We start from the raw sequence: 6702 nt of genomic DNA on the forward strand, positions 1-6702 counted from the left end.
TACTCACTGAAGAGCGTGTAAGTGACCACTACCCACAAAAAGTTGGCTGATCTGGATGCAGGTGTGCGTTCCTAACTGACCCATACCATCCCTCAGAATTTTGCACGTCCTGAAGATTTTGTGAAACATTGGGTTAAGAAAAGACAGCTCTAAAACAGTGTGATCTTACATTAATGTGTGTATGTGGAAAAAAACAACCTGAAAAGACAGTATATTGCAAATGATGACAGAATTCTCCAAAGGAGTGAGAGTATGGAAGATATTTATGTTCTTTTTGCCTCCTTAAGGCATTTTCTATGGTGGGGATTATAGCTATTTTTTTAAGTGGAGGTGTGGGGGAGGGGCTGGAGGCTGCTGAGGACAGAATCCAACGCTTTATCCATGCCAGCATGTGCCCTACCACTGAGTCACATCCTCAGCCGAGGATGATCACACTAAAGAATAAGGGCGTCTTGGGTTTGGGAGATGCTCAAAGGGCTGGAGCATCTGCCATGCATGTGGGAGCTCCCAGTTTGTTCCCCAGCACCACATGGCCCCCTGGACACCTCCAGATGTGATCCCCAACCCTAAAAAGAAGGAAGGCACCCACAGGAACATTATTATAATGAGAATAAACAGCATCATGTTATTCCTGACCCAGTGGCAAGGCCAAGAAATGAGACCCTCAGGATCTAAAGCGATAGTACAGTGGTTAAGGCGCTTGCCTTGCATGCGGTTGGCCTTGGTTTAATCTCTGGCATCCCATAGGGTCCTCTGAGCCAGCCAGGAGTAATTCTAGAGTGCAGAGCCAAGAGTAACCCCTGAGAATCTCTGGGTGTGGCCTCCCTCCAAAAAATTTTTTTAAAAAAGAAAGAAACAATAATAGTGAGTTTTTTTGTTGAAATATTGAATGTAATCAAAGTAAAGTGAAAGTAAAGTGAAATTTACCAGTTACACAGGCGGGGTGGGGGGCTGGGGAGGTGGGGGGGTGGAGGGAGGTATACTGTGATTCTTGGTGGTGGACTATGTGCACTGGTGAAGGGATGGGTGTTCAAGCATTGTATAACTGAGACTTAAGCCTGAAAGCTTTGTAACTTTCCACATGATGATTCAATAAAAGTGTAAATTAATAATAATAAAAAAGAAAGAAATGAAGAAATAAAAGAAAAAGAAATGAGACTCCGGTGGTCCCTCCTAGTGTCCGGGTGTCCCCTTTGTCTATTTCTCCCTTCCTTCCCACGTAGGGAGTGGGGAGCAGGGCATCCAAATCACATTCATTGGATTGGACACCAATGCATGTACCTGCCCAAGGGAAAGGCCTCTGGCAGCTGCTTCAGTCAACAGGCCAGGCCTCTGGGTGTTTCGGGCAGAGCTGGGGGAGGTCACGGCACCGAGCCTGACCCTGAACCAGACGGTCGTGTCACTCTGCACCTCAGTGAACAGCATTGTTGTGAGTTGTTGCTGTTGTTGTTTGGTGGCTCCTCCTGACTGTGCTCAGGGGATGGTGTGGTGCTGGGGCTTGAACCCTGGGCTCCCACATGCGACACCTGTGCTCCCACCCTGTGGACCCCAGCCTCAATCCCCAGCAGCGGTTTTAGGATTCTCCTGGGCACCAGCGTTTCCCCGGCTGCAGAGTGGTGGTTCCCAAGCTCCGGCCCCCGAGCCAGCTGCCGCAGCGGCAGTCTGAAAGCTTGTTAGGAAAGTGACTTCGGGCCCCACAGCAGACCTGAGCATCGGGGCGCGGGGGCTGGGGGCCGCCATCTGGGCTTTAACAAGCTTTCCAGGTGAGCCTGCCGCCTGCTCTCGCGTGAGAGCCTCTAAATCAGGGGGATCATGGAGCAGGTTGAGAGTATTGGAGGGCGTCAGAGGCATTTCTCATTTTCCCAGCTGCCCCCACAGTGACTGGCTCTGCTAAACTCATTTTTGAAATCCTGAAGCCAGGCTCTGGGAAATGAGTTAGTCCCCTCCATTCCGCTCTCCCCGTTCCCTCGCTCAGAACGCTGCTGACAGCTGATTAATGGGGAATGACTCTCCAAAGATTTCTTTACATATATTAGGTTAGGAAAGGCTTTGAAAACTTTTCGTGGCAATTGTGTCTGTGAAGATTCCCTCCGTTGGCCCTCCTCGGGGATGGAGCAGGGGGTCTTCATTTCCTTGTCATTCAGACAATGACCTGGATTTCTGCACCTCTCTGGGCAGTGCTGGACTGCAAGCGGAGGGTGGGGGTGGGGCGGGGGGGTGGGACGCCATGTGGGCTCCAGCACAAACTCTCTGTGTGACCTTGGGCAAGTCCCTTCCACTCTGGGGCTCTCCGCAGCTCTGTCGAATTGCCGGGAGCACCTATGCACGCATCCTCGGTGGTTTACACCCAGGCATGCTCTTACTTTGCCCAGTTCAGAGCTGGGCATTCTTTTTGTTTGGGGTTTTGAGCCACACCTGGTTGTGCTTACTCAGAAGTCACTCCTGGCAGTGCTCGGGGGATTGTACATGATACCCTGGATCAGGCTAGGGTTGGCTGTATACTAGGCAAGTGTCCTAACCCTTGTCCTCTCTAAGAGCAGGGGGCGTTGTTGTTGCTGTTTGGGGGGAGGGGCACACCTGGTGGTGCTCAGGCCTTACTCCTGGCTCCCTGTTCAGAGATCACCCCTGGGGGGACTCAGAGTACCACATGGGGCTCTAGAAATTGAACCTGGGTCAGCCACATGCAAGGCGAGCACCTTACCTCCTGTCCTGTCTCTCCAGACCTCAGAGCAGAGCTTGTTCTTTATTTTTTTGGCTTTTTAGGTCACACCTGGCTCTGGACAGGGGTTACTCCTGGCTCATGCACTCAGGAATTACCCCTGGCGGTGCTCGGGGGACCATATGGGATGCTGGGAACCGAACCCGGGTCAGCCGCGTGCAAGGCAAACGCCCTACCCGCTGTGCTATTGCTCCAGCCCCCAGAGCTTGTTCTTAAGAAGGTTCTAGATGATGTGTTTCGGGTGCAGATTCGTCTCAAGGAAGAAGTGCACGGGCTTGTTTACAGGGAGCGTGTTTGTACCCTCAAGACTGACATGGGTGTGACGGCTGCGACAGCGAGTAGCTCCTGGGGAGTGGACACAGCCTGCGACCTGCAGGGGCTGTAACAAGGGACCCTGAAGACAGTCCTTTGCCCTGGTCGTTCCCGTCTGCTCTCACACTAGCCCCAGCCTCAGGCTCCGCACAGAGCAAGGAGCACGGGACCGAGACTCTCCACGGGGCCAAGTTCAAGTTTCCTGACCGTCAGAGGATCCACATCTCCAAGAAGTGGAGCTTCACCAGGTTTAATGCGGATGAGTTTGAAGACATGGTGGCCGAGAAGCGGCTCATCCCAGATGACGGGGGTGTCAAATACATCCCCAACGTGGGTCTCTGGGCCAGTGGCAGGCACTGCACTCCTGAGAGCCTTGGAGATGTCCCCTCCAGTCCTGTTCCCCACCTCAGCACTCAACCGCCCCCTCCTACCCACCACCACAAAACCTGGTTCTTAATGAAAAATAAAAAACTGACATGGGGGGCTGGAGTTATAGTACAGTGGGCAGGGCGCTTGCCTAGCATGTAGCTGACCTAGGCTGGATCCCCGGCACCCCAAACACTGCCAGGAGTCATTCTTTTTTTTTTTTTTTTTTTTTTTTTTTTACTTTTTGGGTCACACCCGGCGATACACAGGGTTTACTCTTGGCTCTGCACTCAGGGATTACTCCTGGCGGTGCTCGAGGGACCATATGGGATGCTGGGAATCAAACCCGGGTCGGCCGCATGCAAGGCAAATGCCCTTACCAGCTGTGCTATTGCACCAGCCCCCTAGGAGTCATTCCTGAGTGCAGAACCAGGAGTAAGCCCTGGGCATTGCTGGGTGTGGCCCCCAAATAAACAAACAGACAGTGGGAGATTAGCTCTAGAGGAGAGGATGGCAGGGGGGAGAAGGTAGAACAGGGGCCCTGAAAACGATTCTCTCACTTTCTTATTTTTTTTTGTGGGGGCCACAGCCGGCAATGCTTAAGGCTTACTCCTGACTCTTCTCTCAGGAATCACTCCTGGCAGTGCTCGGAGACCATGTGCAGTGGTGGGGAAATCAAGCTCAGGTTCACATGCCAGGAGAATGCCCTCCCGCCGTACCATTGCTCCATCCCTGAGCCCCCCACCTTCCTGGCCGACATTTGGGTGTCTGGAAACCGGGGTGGGAGTGCGGTGAGCTGTGGGTCTGTGTCAGTGACCTCCTGTGGCACATGTCTTGGTCTATTCATGTTAAATCTTTGTCACGCCTGAGTGAAGATGAAGATAGCAGGCCACGCCCACAGTCTGCAGGGAAGGAGCATGTATCCTTGGGAGCACAGAATATGACTCAAAGGGCTAGATTCCGGGCTTTGCAAGTGGGAGCCTCACGTTCTATATCCTGGACCACAGGGGCCCCGGAGCACTGTTGAGAGTGATCCCTAAGCATCTTTCTTTGTCTTTTTGTTTTTGTTTTCTTTTTTTTTTGGTCACACCTGGCAATGCTCAGGGGTTATTCCTGGATCTGCACTCAGGAATTACTCCTGGTGGTGCTTGAGGGAACTTAGGGGATGCTGGGGATCGAACTCAGGTTGGCCGTGTGCCAGGCAAATGCCCTACCTGCTGTACTATCACACCAGCCCCTTTCTTTGTCTTCTTTAGCTGAGTCCTGTCCACTGGCCCAAAGAGCCCACTGTCCTCTGCCACAGCTGCATCCACTAACCCATAGAGCCATGCTGTGCCCCTGCCTTGTCCTATGGGCACCCCTGGCTGATGCTCCCTGCTCCCATGTTCCTGGCCTCACAGAGAGAGACTCAGCGTACCAACTACACCAGGCTTGGGCATTTGCCACCAGCTGCATGTCTGGCCAGCGATTCAGATTGCCAGCCACTGGAGCAAGTGACTCACCCCGGCCAGCAATGTGGACATCATTATCCCACTCCTGTGTGGTTCCACCCGCAATTTTCCACTGCGGAGTGGACACACATCATCTCTGCACATACATGTGGTTTCTTGCCCCTGACTTTCCAGCTATATGCTCCTGTTTGTTTGTTTGGCCTTGGGGCCACGCCTGGCAATGCTCAGGGTTTACACCTGGCAGGGCTTGGAGGATCATATCAGGTGCCAGGGATCCAACCGGGGCCAGGTTTGCACAAGACAAGTGCCCTGCTGGCTGTACGATCTCTCCGGCCCACTTGGCGTGTGCTCTTGGGTGAGTCCATTTTACCCCTCTGTCCCTTCCTCTCCTCCTCTCTGAAGTGGGGGTGGCAGCAACGCTTACCTGTTGGGGCAGGTGAAGAGAAGTTGCATGTGGTCATGGATGAAAAGCATTTAACAAAGCAACTGCTGCTAAGTGTCACACCCAGTTGCACATTGCGGTTACAGACTCCACAAATGGTGGCGCAGACCTGGCTGGGCTGGGCTCCTCCAGCTAACACCGGGCAGTCTGAGGGGCCACGGAGACACCAGATGGGCAACATCCCCAAGGACGCAGAGTCTAGATTTGAATCCTGTCCCTGCCCTTCCCAGCCATATGACTCTGAGCCTCAGTTTCCTCTGGTGGTGGGTGGGGAATCCAAACTGACCAGCATCCAGATTCCATTCCCTCGACTGATGCTTTGGGGCCACCCCCAGGAGCCCCCTGGGGCCACTCTGGGCTCTGACATCAGGGGGTTGGTCCTGATGCAGCTTAGGAGCTCACGTGGTGCTGGGGATGGAACCGAGCTGCCACAAGCAAAGCTTACGCTTCGCCTATTGAACCACCCCTGCCCCCCAGACCCAAGTGCTCTTCTTCCTCTTCCTGATGCGGGTACAGTGACTTGCCCTTGGACACAGGGTCAGTTAAATGACAGAAGGGAGCAGACAGCAACAGAGAGAATTCCTGCAGGAGCCTCATGCTGAAATGGAAAGGATGCTTCAGGTGCGGAGAGAGAAATCTGCAACAGGGGGGTAGGGGGGGATGAGGTGTTCCTACAAGAGGGCGGTGGCGGGGAGAGGGGAGCTGTGTCCCCCAGGACCCATCGCCTCCCCTCTCATTTGAGGTTCCCCACGGCCCTCGACACTCAGGCTGCGTTGGGAGGTGGCCAGGCAGCCTGCGGCAGGGACACCGGCTGCCTGTCATCTGAATTTCCCACCACTATGGCAGGGAGCGGCGCACGGCAAGGCAGAGCCGAGGCCGCCTGCAAACTGGAAGTCCTTCCGAAAGGAACGCTGGGCCTTGGTGTTGCCTAAAAATGGAAGGGGGGGGCGAGTTCTTACATTATCAAATTATCAAAGCTCTGCGCACTCTTTACAGATAAGCCCAAGTCCACGTGGAATTGTTCCCTGTGTTTTCATATGTTCGTGGCCAATATTTCCCTTGGACTTGTGTTTGCAGGCATCCTGTGGGTTTAAAAGCGGTTGCACTCAAATCTCTATGAAAATATTGCTTCATGTTCTGTGTGTATGTATGTGTGTGCGTGTGTGTGTCAATGCATGTGTGGGGGCACGTGCATGCCCACGTGCGTGTCCTAGGACATATACAAGGGCTGGATGACGCCCTAGCGTATGAAGCGGAGTGTGTACCTTCCGCCATTCCCAACTAACCTCCACTTCTGTGAGTTGCTCTTCACCCTCCTCTAGGATACACCCTGCAGCCAGGAGCCCCCGGCACACCTGTTGTATAAAACCTCCCTTCTCCACCCCCAGGAGGAGGGAACCAGTGCTTGGAGT

The sequence above is a fragment of the Sorex araneus genome, chromosome 5, assembly GCF_027595985.1.
Source record: "Sorex araneus isolate mSorAra2 chromosome 5, mSorAra2.pri, whole genome shotgun sequence".
Lineage (NCBI taxonomy): Eukaryota > Metazoa > Chordata > Mammalia > Eulipotyphla > Soricidae > Sorex > Sorex araneus.